This window comes from Urtica dioica, chromosome 3 (genome assembly GCF_054948205.1).
Source record: "Urtica dioica subsp. dioica isolate 48M chromosome 3, U.dioica_male_clone48M_v1_H2, whole genome shotgun sequence".
Lineage (NCBI taxonomy): Eukaryota > Viridiplantae > Streptophyta > Magnoliopsida > Rosales > Urticaceae > Urtica > Urtica dioica.
Genome location: NC_142758.1, coordinates 21,904,381 through 21,920,534, shown reverse-complemented (window position 1 = coordinate 21,920,534; position 16,154 = coordinate 21,904,381).

Below are 16,154 nucleotides of genomic sequence, written 5' to 3'. Positions count from 1 at the left end.
CCCCCTACCTCTCCCGAGAGGCGGGTTGATCGGAGAGAACCCTAGCTCGAGACTATCGAGTTCACACTCTTGGCCCGGGTGCGATCACTTGGTCCGGCCTTGGATCGAACCGCCCGAGGTTTTAAATAGTTGTTCATTTTCGTGCGACAACATTGACTCTACACATGACTCCTCGAATTGTATTCGCTCCTCGAGTTGAGTCCCGAGTCAACGAGTCGACTGATAAGTCCTCGTGTTTGCTCTACACATGACTCCTCGAGTTGAGTTTGCTCCTCGAGTTGAGTCCCGAGTCCACGAGTCGACTGACAAGTCCTCGTGTCGACTCTACGCATGACTCCTCGAGTTGAGTTCACTTCTCGAGTTGAGTCCCGAGTTGACCGATCAGTCCTCGTGTCGACCCTACACATGACTCCTCGAGTTGAGTTCGCTCCTCGAGTTGAGTCCCGAGTCCACGAGCCGACTGATAAGTTCTCGTATCGGCTCTACACATGACTCCTCGAGTTGAGTTTGCTCCTCGAGTCGAGTCCCGACATACGAGTCGACTAACTAGTCGTCGTGTCGACTCTACACATGACTCCTCGAGTTGAGTTTGCTCCTCGAGTTGAGTCCCGAGTCCACGAGTCGACTGATAAGTCCTAGTGTCGCCTCTACACATGAATCCTCGAGTTGAGTTTGCTCCTCGAGTTGTGTCCCGAGTCCACGAGTTGACTAATATGTCCTCGTGTCAACTCTACAGATGACTCCTCGAGTTGAGTTCGCTCCTCGAGTTGAGTCTCGAGTTCACGAGTCGACACATAAGTCCTCGTGTCGACTCTACGCATGACTCCTCGAGTTGAGTTCACTCCTCGAGTTGAGTCCCGAGTCCATAAGTCGACTAACTACTCCTCGTGTCAACTCTACACATGACTCCTCGATTTGAGTTCACTCCTTGAGTTGACTCCCGAGTCCACGAGTCGACTGATAAGTCCTCGTGTCGACTCTACACATGACTCCTCGAGTTGAGTTCACTCCTCGAGTTGAGTCCCGAGTCCATGAGTCGACTAATATGTCCTCGTGTCAACTCTACAGATGACTCCTCGTGTCCATGAGTCGACTCATAAGTCGTCGTGTCGACTCTACGCATGACTCCTCGAGTTGAGTTCACTCCTCGAGTTGAGTCCCGAGTCCACAAGTCGACTAACTAGTCCTCGTGTCGACTCTACACATGACTGCTCGAGTTGAGTTCACTCCTTGAGTTGAGTCCCGAGTCCACGAGTCGATTGATAAATCCTCGTGTCGACTCTAGACATGACTCCTCGAGTTGATTTCGCTCCTCAAGTTGAGTCCCGAGTCCACGACTCGACTCATAAATCCCCGTGTCGGCTCTACACATGACTCCTCGATTGAGTATGCTCCTCGAGTTGAGTCCCGAGTCCACGAGTCGACTGATAAGTCCTCATGACGACTCTACACATGACTCCTCGAGTTGAGTTCACTCCTTGAGTTGAGTACGGAGTCCACGAGTCAACTGATAAGTCCTCGTGTCAACTCTACACATGACTCCTCAAGTTGAGTTCGCTCCTCGAGTTGAGTCCCGAGTCCACGAGTCGACTGATAAGTCCTCGTGTCGTCTCTACACACGACTCCTCGAGTTGAATTCGCTCCTCGAGTTGAGTCCTGAGTCAACGAGTAGACTGATAAGTCCTCGTGTCGGCGCTACACATGACTCCTCGAGTAGAGCTCGCTCCTCGAGTTAAGTTCCGAGTCCACGAGTCAACTTATAAGTCCTCGTGTCGACTCTACGCATGACTCCTCGAGTAGAGTTCGCTCCTCGAGTTAAGTTCTGAGTCCACGAGTCAACTTATAAGTCCTCGTGTCGACTCTACGCATGACTCCTCAAGTTGAGTTCGCTCCTCGAGTTGAGTCCCGAGTCCACGAGTCGACTAATATGTCCTCGTATCAACTCTACAGATGACTCCTCGAGTTGAGTTCGCTTCTCGAGTTGAGTCCCGAGTCCACGAGTCGACTGATAAGTCGTCGTGTCGACTTCAGACATGACTCCTCGAGTTGAGTTCACTCCTTGAGTTGAGTACAGAGTCCACGAGTCAACTGATAAGTCCTCGTGTCAACTCTACACATGACTCCTCAAGTTGAGTTCGCTCCTAAAGTTGAGTCCCGAGTCCACGAGTCGACTAATAAGTCCTCTTGTCGACTCTATCCATGACTCCTCGAGTTGAGTTCACTCCTCGAATGAATCCCCGTGTACACGAGTCGACGAACTAGTCCTCGTGTCGACTCTACAGATGACTCCTCGAGTTCCTCGAGTTGAGTCCCGAGTCCACGAGTCGACTGATAAGTCCTCGTGTTGACTCTACACATGACTCCTCGAATTGTATTCGCTCCTCGAGTTGAGTCCCGAGTCAACGAGTCGACTGATAAGTCCTCGTGTTTGCTCTACACATGACTCCTCGAGTTGAGTTTGCTCCTCGAGTTGAGTCCCGAGTCCACGAGTCGACTGACAAGTCCTCGTGTCGACTCTACGCATGCCTTCTCGAGTTGAGTTCACTTCTCGAGTTGAGTCCCGAGTTGACCGATAAGTCCTCGTGTCGACCCTACACATGACTCCTCGAGTTGAGTTCGCTCCTCGAGTTGAGTTCCGAGTCCACGAGCCGACTGATAAGTTCTCGTATCGGCTCTACACATGACTCCTCGAGTTGAGTTCGCTCCTCGAGTTGAGTCTCGAGTCCACGAGTCGACACATAAGTCCTCGTGTCGACTCTACGCATGACTCCTCGAGTTGAGTTCACTCCTCGAGTTGAGTCCCGAGTCCATAAGTCGACTAACTAGTCCTCGTGTCAACTCTACACATGACTCCTCGAGTTGAGTTCACTCCTCGAGTTGAGTCCCGAGTCCATAAGTCGACTAACTAGTCCTCGTGTCAACTCTACACATGACTCCTCGAGTTGAGTTCACTCCTTGAGTTGAGTCCCGAGTCCACGAGTCGACTGATAAGTCCTCGTGTCGACTCTACACATGACTCCTCGAGTTGAGTTCACTCCTCGAGTTGAGTCCCGAGTCCATGAGTCGACTAATATGTCCTCGTGTCAACTCTACAGATGACTCCTCGAGTCCACGAGTCGACTCATAAGTCGTCGTGTCGACTCTACGCATGACTCCTCGAGTTGAGTTCACTCCTCGAGTTGAGTCCCGAGTCCACAAGTCGACTAACTAGTCCTCGTGTCGACTCTACACATGACTGCTCGAGTTGAGTTCACTCCTTGAGTTGAGTCCCGAGTCCACGAGTCGATTGATAAATCCTCGTGTCGACTCTAGACATGACTCCTCGAGTTGATTTCGCTCCTCAAGTTGAGTCCCGAGTCCACGAGTCGACTCATAAATCCCCGTGTCGGCTCTACACATGACTCCTCGATTGAGTATACTCCTCGAGTTGAGTCCCGAGTCCACGAGTCGACTGATAAGTCCTCGTGACGACTCTACACATGACTCCTCGAGTTGAGTTCACTCCTTGAGTTGAGTACGGAGTCCACGAGTCAACTGATAAGTCCTCGTGTCAACTCTACAAATGACTCCTCAAGTTGAGTTCGCTCCTCGAGTTGAGTCCCGAGTCCACGAGTCGACTGATAAGTCCTCGTGTCGGCTCTACACACGACTCCTCGAGTTGAATTCGCTCCTCGAGTTGAGTCCTGAGTCAACGAGTAGACTGATAAGTCCTCGTGTCGGCGCTACACATGACTCCTCGAGTAGAGTTCGCTCCTCGAGTTATGTTCCGAGTCCACGAGTCAACTTATAAGTCCTCGTGTCGACTCTACGCATGACTCCTCGAGTTGAGTTCGCTCCTCGAGTTGAGTCCCGAGTCCACGAGTCGACTAATATGTCCTCGTATCAACTCTACAGATGACTCCTCGAGTTGAGTTCGCTTCTCGAGTTGAGTCCCGAGTCCACGAGTGGACTGATAAGTCGTCGTGTCGACTTCAGACATGACTCCTCGAGTTGAGTTCACTCCTTGAGTTGAGTACAGAATCCACGAGTCAACTGATAAGTCCTCGTGTCAACTCTACACATGACTCCTCAAGTTGAGTTCGCTCCTCAAGTTGAGTCCCGAGTCCACGAGTCGACTAATAAGTCCTCTTGTCGACTCTATCCATGACTCCTCGAGTTGAGTTCACTCCTCGAATTAATCCCCGTGTACACGAGTCGACGAACTAGTCCTCGTGTCGACTCTACAGATGACTCCTCGAGTTGAGTTCTATCCTCGAGTTCAGTCCCGAGTCCACGAGTCGACTGATAAGTCCTCGTGTTGACTCTACACATGACTCCTCGAATTGTATTCGCTCCTCGAGTTGAGTCCCGAGTCAACGAGTCGACTGATAAGTCCTCGTGTTTGCTCTACACATGACTCCTCGCGTTGAGTTTGCTCCTCGAGTTGAGTCCCGAGTCCACGAGTCGACTGGCAAGTCCTCGTGTCGACTCTACGCATGACTCCTCGAGTTGAGTTCACTTCTCGAGTTGAGTCCCGAGTTGACCGATAAGTCCTCGTGTCGACCCTACACATGACTCCTCGAGTTGAGTTCGCTCCTCGAGTTGAGTCCCGAGTCCACGAGCCGACTGATAAGTTCTCGTATCGGCTCTACACATGACTCCTCGAGTTGAGTTTGCTCCTCGAATCGAGTCCCGACATACGAGTCGACTAACTAGTCGTCGTGTCGACTCTACACATGACTCCTCGAGTTGAGTTTACTCCTCGAGTTGAGTCCCGAGTCCACGAGTCGACTGATAAGTCCTCGTGTCGGCTCTACACATGAATCCTCGAGTTGAGTTTGCTCCTCGAGTTGTGTCTCGAGTCCACGAGTTGACTAATATGTCCTCGTGTCAACTCTACAGATGACTCCTCGAGTTGAGTTCGCTCCTCGAGTTGAGTCTCGAGTCCACGAGTCGACACATAAGTCCTTGTGTCGACTCTACGCATGACTCCTCGAGTTGAGTTCACTCCTCGAGTTGAGTCCCGAGTCCATAAGTCGACTAACTAGTCCTCGTGTCAACTCTACACATGACTCCTCGAGTTGAGTTCACTCCTTGAGTTGAGTCCTGTTGTCGCAGTTTTTCGGACAACGATTTAGGAGTCGTAGACGGTTAGACCCAAGGCCGGACCAAGTGGTCTCGTCTCGACTCGAGCGTGTCGGGCTTGGTATCCCAAGCCGTCCCTTAGCTGTAGATGATCTCTATCTCGTCCGAGCACCTGAAACGTGAACAGAAAGGTGTGAACTACAAAGGGGAAACAGAGGGGTTGCCTCTGTTTACCTCTCCGACGCTCAACATTAGTAGGATTGAGGTGGTTTGTAGAGGGTTTAGTGTTTAGAGGTCGAGACTTGAGAGAAACGAGCGAGGTACGAGTTCGACAGCGTTTCAGTACTCAAATTCGGATTACCTGGACTAGAGAATGGACTCCTCTATTTATAGGCGACCAAGAGACGTGTTGAGGGTCCCTTGGCCGAGTGAGGCTGAGTCGGCCATCGGCCGAGTGAGGTTGGGCCGGCCGATGGCCGAGTGAGACGATGGTCGCCGAGGGAGATTCACTCGGCCAATGGCCGAGTGAAGGAATGGACGCCGGGTGAGCTTGACTCGGCCATCGGCCGAGTGATGGCCGAGCGAAGAGTCTGGGCCGGGAGAAGACTCACTCGGCTGATGACCGAGTGAGCTGTTGGGCCGGCAGGGGTCTTCATTCGGCCTTCGGCCGACCGAGCGTGCTGGGCCGCCTGGGGCCTCACTCGGCCGTCGGCCGAGCGAGCATGGTGGGCCGGCTGGGACTTCATTCGGCCCTTGGCCGGGCGAACATACTGGGACGTCTGAGGCTCCATTCGGCCATGGGCCGAGTGAGCACGGTGGGCCTCGTTCGGCCATTGGCCGAGTGAACATATGGAGAAGTTCACTCGGCCATTGGCCGAGTGACGGGCTTGGGCCGAGAGAAGGCTCACTCGGCCATTGGCCGAGTGAGTTGATGGGCCGGCCGAGTGTGGGCTGGAAGTAGGGTTTCACTCGGCCAATGGCCGAGTGAGCTTGCTCGGCCGCCCGAAATGTCGATCGAGCCGTCGGACCTCGTCGGGCCGATAACATTAGCCCCCCGAGTTTGGCACCGGGCGTAGCCCGTGTGGTAAACTCAAGCAGCTCCGTCTTCAGTCGTCTCGCCGAACCGTCTCGTCAACAATTGGTAAGCCCGCTCACGTTAGGTATTATTTTAATGTTTTTGCTGACGTGTTTGTCGTTATTCGCGCCCATGGGGTCCCCCAACCACACGTCGGCCAGTGGGCCCCCCGAGGACTTCGTCTGGTTCCTCTTTGACGACCCTTACGAGACTTTGGACGACCTTCTAGATCGAATTTCACCGCCCCCGGTCGATCACAACTCTCTCCCCACTCTAGGTTTGGTTTTCCTAGACCGAATGACAATGAATTTGGACGGCCACGACCTCCCCACGGTGGATGCTTGGTTGGCGGGCGAGGGAGAGCACCTAGCGGCCGAGGGCGACGCCGGCGGGGCCGAGGCGAGCGCTGGTGTGGCCGAGGCGAGCGAGGAAGCAGCCGGGGTGCGCGCTGCCGGGGCTGGGACGCGCTGTGGCGTGGCCGGGTCGGCCGAGCGGGCCGAGGTGGACGAGCGCGCAGACGAGGCCGGGTCGGCCGGGAACAGCGCCGGCAGGGTCGACGCGGCTGGGGACAGCGCAGGCGGGGTCGAGCGAGGCCGCGCTACTGCCGGGGAGTCCTCGGCTGGCTGTGTCGGCGCCGTCTGTGGCGAGCCCAACCCCGGGGGGGCGCTGGTGGAGACGCGCGCGACGAACCCAGGCGTGGGGCACGCCGCTCGGGCCGGTGGAGGCGGCGCCGGTGCTGGAGAGGCCGCGTCCGGCTGGGTCGGCTTCGTGGAAGGCTCTACCCACGCGGGTGGGGCCGCGTTGCAGGTGGCCGGAGACCATGGTGGCCCGGGTGGACCAGCCCCAATCAGGCCGGGGCGCGCGCGCGACGAGGAGACGCCGCCGGCGACGGCCGGCGTCATGGGCGGAGGAGCCGGCGCCGGAGGTGGGGCGCCCCGGCCATCCATTGCTGGAGGAGAGGGGGCGGCTAGCTTGGACCCTTCCCAAACCCTAGGGCCCATTGGGCCGGGCCTAGGTGGGGAAAGCTTGGAGCATGCTCAAACCCTAGGACCCATTGGGCCGGGCCTAGGTGAGAGAGAGCTTGACCCCTCACAGGACTTTGGGCCGAACCACGAGCTTGGGCCGGACGCAGCCTACGGGGGCCACACGGCCATCCCATCGCTTGACGCGCACCATGGGCTCACGAACGGGCCGGATGCGCCGACGGAGCCGCCTCTCGTGGTCAACAACCGGGAAACGGGCCCCAGTGGGCCGAGCGCGCATACCACGGCCCGAGCGAGCTACCGTAGCGGGCACCACGAGGGTTCGGGCGAGACGTCGGGTCGTCACGTCCTATCGGTCACCCCGACAAGCTCGACTGCGCGGGAAGAAGAACGAACCTCGTCGTTTCCCCTCGGGGAAACGGCGATTCGAGATAGCTTTGACTGTTCTGGCATCGATTTCCCGAGTTCGCTTTCGATTGCCAGCTTTAGTGGTTTGAGGAAGCGGTTCCACATCCCGTCGGCCGTATCGCTTTTGCGACCGTTGCCCGACGATCTGCCGACTCGCCCTCGGAAGGGGTACGCCGCCGTTCACGAGGCGAGCCTTCGGGGAGGGCTGCGACTGCCGTTTCAGCCCGTGATCCAGGATCTTCTAGCTCGGCTCGGTGTTCATGCGGCCCAGATGTCCCCATCCTTCTACCGTATGGTGGCGGCCTGCCACATGATGCTGCACCGAGCGAAGGGTCGAGCCGTGACGGCCGACGACATCAGGAATCTCGTGGCCGTCTTCGATGTTCCCGGGAAACCCGGCTTCTACAAGGTCCAGCACCGGAAGCGATTCACCATCCTCACCAAGCTGACCTCGAAACATTGATATCCTTGGGTGTGCGCGTCCGAATCTGCCTTCGGGACGGCACCTCTCACCTTTGGCCCCGTTGCTGAATTCCCGGCCGACTATGGCATCGAGAGCTCCGAACTTGCGCTCGTGATCGGAGCGATTCCCGACTCGAGGCGGCAAGGATCGCTTTTCGAGTCCCCGGATCTCATGGCAACCACCGGATGGTTCGTGCCTGCTGACGAAGACTCCTCATGTTCCGGACCTGGAGTGGAGACTGGCCCGGAATCCGAGGCGGGGGGTTCGTCTGCTCCCCCACCCGACGCGGGGGGTACTGATAGAACATGCGTCGTCGCGTTATCGTTGTTTTTCCATTATTTACGCTTACCATTACGTCTTAACTGACAAACGCGCTTTTCTTCTCTGCAGGTGTCATGGCTCGACGTCACCGACCGCGCACCCAAATGCCGAGAGCAACGCCCACCGATGATGCTACGATCGTGGCTCGCCCTCCAGCCGAGGCCCGTCGCGGGGGGTCGCCATCGCGAGCGAGGAATGAAACGATCTCCTCCAACAAGCGACCATCATCGTTGGCTTCTCTCGGGTCACCGTCCGGCCACAAACGCGCTCACACATCGACAGTGTCAGACAGCCTGGACTCTATGCTCCTAGCGGAGGCGGCAGAGTTGAGAGACCAGTGCTCCCGAGGGATCCTTGAGACCTCCTTGCGGGATTTCAAAGGCCTGCTGACGACGAGCGACCTTGAGCACTTCCAGAACGGGATCGGCGATGCCCGAAAGGTATGGCTCGTTCGCTTGTGTTATGTATGACTGTCGTGCTTATTGTAATTATCCGCGTTTCGCTTGCTTGCAGATGCTCGCGCGCCAAGAGCGGAGCGATCGCATTCTCCGAGATATGCTACGACGCATGCAAATCATGGAGAAGGAGAAGACGAGCATGGCGGCTGCGCACGCTGCCGCCCTAGCGGGGGTCACACCGCCCGAGAGTTTGAGGCGCTCGAGGGGGAGCTGGAGCGAGCTCGCGGGGAATTGGCCACCGAGAAGGCGCTTCGTGAGAAGGTGGAGCAGGCAGCCGACACCTTCCTGGGGGAAACGAAGAAGCTTCAGGCGGCGCTCACGAGCCGGGATGCAGAGCTGAGCATCGTTCACGCTCGATTATCGGCGAGCGAGATCGCTCGGGTTAAGGTCGAGAGGGAGAGGGATACCCTCCGGACGGAGATGCGGACCCTTGTTGAGGAGAAGGAAGACGCCGTGCGATCCAAGACCGACTTGGAGGACGACTGGGACTTGGCGTTGGAGGCGGCTCGTTACGAGGCGGCCCGGCGAGTTCGGGAAGCGACCGAGAAGGAGAACGCGTCTCGCGGGACCACGTTTTCCTTTTTCAACACCATGTTCCCTCCTTACGATGACGAGCCGCCGGAGGACGACTTGCATCCACAGATCCCCGCCGAGGCTGCTCAATCGACGACCCACCAGCCTGACGGAGAAGCCGTTGGCAGGTTTGGCGCCCCTGACCCTGAAGGAGATGAAGAGCAAGTCGACTTTGGCTCGGACTAGTTGAGTTTTCCTTGGTTTTTCGCGCACTTGTTTAGCGCTCGCTTTATGCTTTCTTTCGGATTATTGTTATGTTTGCGTCGTACTTTCGTACCTTTCTTATTGGGTTGTTTACGCAATATTGTTTTGCTTTGATTGAAGCTTTCTTTTCATCGTGCGTCTTATTTTCTCGACTTGCTATGCTTAGTGTAATCGATTGCAATTCGAATAGTGCGTGTCTTACGAGCCCGGCTTACTATGCTTAGCGTAACCGGTTGGCACGGCTTACTGCCGCATTTGGCGGCAAGGTTTCCCGCGGACGCTGGCTAGACCAGTTTCATCCGGCGGGTGCGATTTCCGGCCATCCATTTGTGACTCGCCGCCTATCGGCACGCGCGAGCTGGGTGGCCGTCGCGCTCATCCTCCGGCGAGTACGCTACCTATCGGCGTGCGTATCGGGATGGGTTTGCAGCTCCCAGTGAGCGTGGTACTCGTCGGTACGTGTGTCGCATTTTTGGGTTTTGACTGTCGAGATCGACAATCCGGTGCGCGGACGTGATCCATCGATGACTTGCCGCCTATCGGTGCGCAAGGTGCATCGGTGCACGAGAGGGTCACAGCAAAAGACGTGCGAGGCCGGAGGTCCGGTGCGCGGATCCAACTCATCGACGTTTCGCTATCTCTCGGCATACGGCCTCAACCCGTGCGAGAGCGTCGCACGAGGAGGGTACGAAGTCGGAGGTCCGGAGCGCGGATCCGATTTATGGGTGTTTTGTTACCGCTTGGCGCGTGGAAAGTGGAATAAGCGAGCTCGTTACTCTTGCCCTATTCCCCTTAGCCCCCCGAGTTTCTTGGGTGCTTGTAGAGGAGGCTAGAAACTAAGATACAATGTTTTGGAGTGAAATGTAATTCATTAAATTATCGAAATGGTTCAAAAATTACATCCCAGGCCTTTGGCCAAACTTGAAATTTAAAATTGACTTTGCTAGAATCGAAAGTTACATGAGAACAACAAAGCGTAAAAACGGACGAATGAACATTTATTGATAATATTGCCGGAGATGCTCCGCATTCCACGGGTGTGTGAACACGAGTCCCTCCATGTTCTCGAGCTCGTATGTGCCATTGTGGATGGTTCGGCGCACACGGTACGGGCCTTCCCAGGTGGGGCCTAGAACTCCCGCACCTTGCACTTTGGTGTTTTGGAACACCCTTCGAAGGACGAGGCTTCCGTCGGCGAACTTTCGCAGCTTGATCTTCGAGTTGTAGTACTTCTCAACCTTCCTCTTCTGCGCAGCAAGCCGGGTAAGTGCGTCCGCCCTCCTTTCGTCTATGAGGTCTAGCTCGAGCCTGATCGCGTCATCGTTGGCGGCTTCGTCGTATTCCTCGATGCGCAAGGTTGGCAACTTTATCTCGACGGGTACCACAGCCTCGACGCCGAACGCGAGAGCGAAAGGGGTTTCGCCGGTCGCGTTTCGGGCGGTGGTGCGGTATGCCCATAAGACCATGGGGAGCTCGTCAGCCCAAGCCCCCTTTCTCGCCTCCAGCTTCTTCTTCAGGTTCTCCTTGATCGTCTTATTCACCGCCTCGACCTGATCGTTGGCTTGGGGATGGCGGGGAGAGGAGAAAGTCTTGCTAATGCCAAGTTGTTCACACATTTCTCGGAGGCGCGCATTATCGAATTGTTTTCCGTTGTTGGTTACAATTGACGCAGGGATCCCGAAGCGGCAGATGATGCTTTTCCAAATGAAGCTCGTCGTGTTCGCCTCAGTGATCTTCGCTAGCGGCTCGGCCTCTACCCACTTCGTGAAGTAATCGATAGCCACGATCGCGTGCTTGTATTGTCTCGGGGCCGTAGGTAGCTCGCCGATGAGGTCGATTCCCCACTTCGCGAAAGGTCGCGGCACGATAATCGGACACAAAGGGGCCGGTGCTTGGCGCGGAATGTGGGCGAACCTTTGGCACTTGTCACACTTCTTGGCCCACTCGTGGGAGTCCCTTTTCAAGGTTGGCCAGAAATATCCAAGTCTTAGCAACTTCAATGCCAAAGATTGCCCGGCGGCGTGGTTACCGCACACCCCCTCGTGCACCTCGTGGAGTGCTTTCCTCGCCTCCACCTCGGTCAGGCAACGGAGAAGGGGCATGGAGTAGCCTCTCTTGAACAAACTATCCTCCCTCATCGTGTACTTCGGGGCTAGGCTTCTCAGCTTTCTAGCTTCTTCTTTATCCTCGGGGACGACCCCTCGTTTAAGGAATTCCACGAGCGGGGTCATCCATGAGGGAGGCGGAATCTCGTCAATGACCCCTACGTCGCCTCTCGAGACGTAGGGTCGGTCAACACTTCGATTGGGACGCTGCCCTCGTCTTCCTCGTCTATCCCAGACGCGAGGCGAGCTAGGGCGTCGGCGTCAACGTTCGCCTCTCGAGGGACCTGGACGATCTCGAACCACGACAGGGCCTCCAAGTTCTTTTGGGCCTTGGATAAGTAGGCGATCATGTGTGGCTCCTTTGCGGCGTAGTCGCCCTTAACCTGATTCACGATCAATTGCGAGTCGCAATGGATGCGCAGGTTTTGGGCGCCCAACTTGTTCGCTAGCTCCAAGCCAACAATCAGAGCCTCGTACTCTGCCTCGTTGTTGGAAGCCTTGAACTCGAACCGCAGGGCGTACCTCAGCTTTTCCCTATCGCGATTTGTGAGCACAACGCCGGCGCCAGCCCCCCGGGCGTTTGACGCGCCATCCACGTGTAAGTCCCAGACCGGCCCTATCGGGTCGTTGGTTCTCTTCCTTGATGACTCGCTATGGTCGTCCTCCTTGTCTTCCGTGGTCTTACTTCTTTCGTCGCCCTCGTTGGTTGGGGGCGCGCTTGTGAACTCGGCGATGAAGTCGGCGAGGGCCTGACCCTTAATGGCGGTTCTCGGTTGGAACTCGACCCCGTATTCGCCCAGCTCTTGGGACCATATCGCCATTCGAGAGGAGGTCCCTTTTTGAAGGGCCTTCTCGATGGGATGCCCCGAGCGGACCACGATGGGGTGCGCCTGGAAGTAGGGCTGGAGCTTTCTCGCGCTCATGACGAGGGCGAGGGACAGTCTCTCGATCTCGGGGTATCGGGTTTCGGCGTCGAGGAGCGCCTTGCTAACGTAGTAGACTGGCCATTGCACCTTGTCTTCTTCGCGTATGAGAACCGCGCTCACGGCCCTATCTGAAACGGGGGGGAGGTGAAATAGGCTTTCATATCGCGGAATGCTTCCTCGCACTCCTCCGTCCACACGAACCCGTCGGTCTTCTTCAGTGCCTTGAAGAATGGCTGGCACCTGTCAGTGGCTTTGGAAACAAATCGCGTCAGGGCGGCGATCCTTCCCGTCAAGCTTTGAACTTCTTTGACCTTTTGTGGCGACCTCATCTCTAAGATCGCCTTAATCTTCTCAGGATTGGCCTCGATCCCGCGGCGGCTCACCATGTAGCCCAGAAACTTTCCAGACTCGACCCCGAAAGCGCACTTGTTGGGGTTAAGCTTCATCTTGTAGCGCCGCAGGATCGTGAACATTTCCCTAAGGTCTCGAACGTGGTCGTGGGCTTTGAGGCTTTCGACAAGCATGTCATCCACGTAGACCTCCATAGTTTTGCCAATTTGATTGGCAAACATGCGGTTCACCAACCTTTGATACGTTGCTCCCGCGTTTTTGAGGCCAAAGGGCATGACCTTGTAACAGTAAAGTCCGCGGTTCGTAACAAAGGTGGTTTTAATTTGATCCGGCTCGTGCATGCGGATCTGGTTGTAGCCTGAGTAGGCGTCCATGAAGCTTAGCAGTTCGTGGCCCGCAGTGGCGTCCACGAGCTGCTCGATCCTCGGGAGAGGGAAGCTGTCTTTCGGGCAGGCTTTGTTGAGATCTTTGTAGTCGATACAGATCCGCCACTTCCCGTTTGGCTTCTTGACCATTACCACATTGGACACCCACTTGGGGTGCTCCGCCTCCCTGATGAAGTCGGCGGCGAGAAGTTTGTCAACTTCTTCACCAATGGCTTGGTACCTTTCCCCACTGAACGCCCGTCGCGGTTGAACACGCTCGGCCACTCTCTTGTCGTCGTTGAGACGATGAACCATGATCTCGGGGTCGATCCCCGGCATGTCGGCGTGTGTCCACGCAAAGACATCTTTGTGCTCTCGGAGGAAAGCGGCGAGCTCGATTTGGGTCTCAGACGGGAGTTGGGCGCCTACCTTGACTACTTGGTCAGGTTTGGCGTCGTCCAACACGACGGGAACGAGGTCGTCCGGTGTCTCCACCTTTCGACGCTCGACTTCGTCCCTTTGGTCTAGCTCTCCGAAGGTGCCTCCTTCCTCTAACTTGCACGGGAATTTGTCTCCGAGTTGGAAGACGGTGCTCACCACCTTCCCTTTCCCTTTTCCGTCCACGCCCTGGATGTAGCACATCCTCGCCATGGATTGGTCTCCCAACATCACGGTGATCCCTTTATCGGTCGGGAACTTCATCATCAGGTGGTACGTGGACGTTATGGCCTTCAACCGATTGAGAGTCGGGCGGCCGACGATGATGTTGTAAGCCGAGGGCTGATCCACCACCAGGAACGACACGATGTGGGTAACCTCGAGCCCCCCCGGCGTACCGAAGGTAACCGAGAGGTCGATAGTTCCCTCCGTCATAACCCTCTCCCCAGAGAAGCCGAAGAGCGGGGTTGAGATCGGGGTCGGTCTTACCCCGGATAGCTTCATCCTGTCCAACGCAGATTTGAAGATTATGTCGGCGGAGCTCCCATTGTCGATCAGGATTCTCCGGACGAGGTTGTTGGCGACCGGGGCAGAGACGACTATCGCGTCGTTGTGTGGATGGAGAACTCGTGTCGCTTCTTGTCCGGGGAAGAACATGGACTCGAAGGGGGCCGGAGGAGGGACCTCGTACGTGTGGTTGATGTAGTGCGCTATTTTCCTTTGGGAAACTTCGCGCACGTACCTCTTCCTTTGCGTAGCCGAGTCTCCGAACTCCGGGCCACCCAAGATTGCACCCACGACGTGAAGTTGCGAGCTCTCCGGCTCTTCGTTTGTCGCGCGGTCCGTCACAGTCACCGTCGCCGGGCCTTTCTTCCCTTGCCGCGGGCGACCTCCGTGCGCCGCGGCCGTCCCGATAGTTCTCAGGACGTACTCTTTCAGCTTCCCATCTTGAATCAGGGCCTCAATCTGACGCTTGAGTTGATAGCATTCGGATGTCAGGTGCCCGTGATCTTGATGGTAGTCACAGTACTTGCTTTGATCCCTCTTGGCGGGATCCTTCGTGAGCGGGGTTGGGCTCCCCAACTTGTCACGGTGCAGAGCCAGGATTTGCTCCGGTGGAGTGTTCAGAGGAGTGAACGGCGAGAACCTCCGGAAGCTGTCGACATGCGACGGCTTCGGCCCGGGGAGGGAACGGCCGTTAGGGGCCTGGCTTCCGTTATTCCTCCTCTTTCGGGGGTCGGGACGATCTTCATCTCGATCGTCGCGGCGACGACTCCCCTGTCCTCCTACCTTTCGGCCATCTCGGCCATCGAGATAGTCCTCGACTCCCATGTATGTGCGGGCTCTTGTCATCAGCTCCGCCATGTCACGCGGGACTTGGCCAACAATAGACTTGAGGAAGTCGCTCGTGCGCACTCCCTCGATGATCGCCGTGATGGCGTCCCTGTCGTCGAACCCTTCGACCTTGTGAGACTCCTCGGTGAAGCGAGCGAGGTATTGTCTCAACGTCTCGTCTCTTCCTTGTCGGATAGAGAGGAGGTGGGTCTTCGGCTTCTTTTGCGCCATGAGGGTGGCGAATCGGGCGAGGAAAGCCTCTCGCAAGGCCCGGAAAGACGGGATGCTTCCCGGCCTCAAGCTTCGGAACCACTCAAACCCCGAGCCTGTGAGGGTCAGGCTGAAGGCTTGGCAGAGGGTGGCGTCCGCCTGTCCCTGCATAGTCATCCACGTCTCATAGTGTTGGACGTGGAAGTGGGGGTCCGTACGTCCATCGTAGGGGGGAATGGACGGTAACTTGAAGTTCCCCACGCATGGTTGCGCGAGGATTTGCGCGGCGAAGGGAGAGTATGATTCCTCGATCCCTCCGTACGGCCTTTGCCTCCCTGACTCCCTCATTTCGATGATTTGATTCTGGAGGCTTTGAATCATCGTGACCATGTCGAGCCCGTTAGCGGGGCCGACCGTCGGGGCCACGGGAGTCACCGGTTGGCGTTCGTTGGACGCTTGGTCCACGACATTGGCCTGCGGCCGGCCGAGAGTTGCGGCGGGGAGCGCGTCCCTTCGAGAGTTTAGCCTTTGGCGGAGATCCTTCCCTCGGGAGTTTCTCTGCGCCGTCAAGCACTCTCTAAGATCCGCACTCGGCGCGGGGCGAGGTGAGGTCGCCCTTGGTCGGGCCGTCTGGCGGGCGCTTCGGCTGTCGGCCCCATCGTCTACCAGAGTCGCTCTCTCCTCGACGAGGGGCCGTGTCCGGCCACCTCTTGAAACCGAGGGGGCGAGTCCCCGGGAATGTGACCGCGCTTGCTGCCGCGCTGGGTGCGACGGCCCGGCCAAAGCGTCGTTGGGCCTCTCGGGCCGCGAAGGGGCGAGGCTAGGCGTTGCCTCGTTGGTCCTCGACTCCCCCACATATTCGGAGTCGGAGTAGT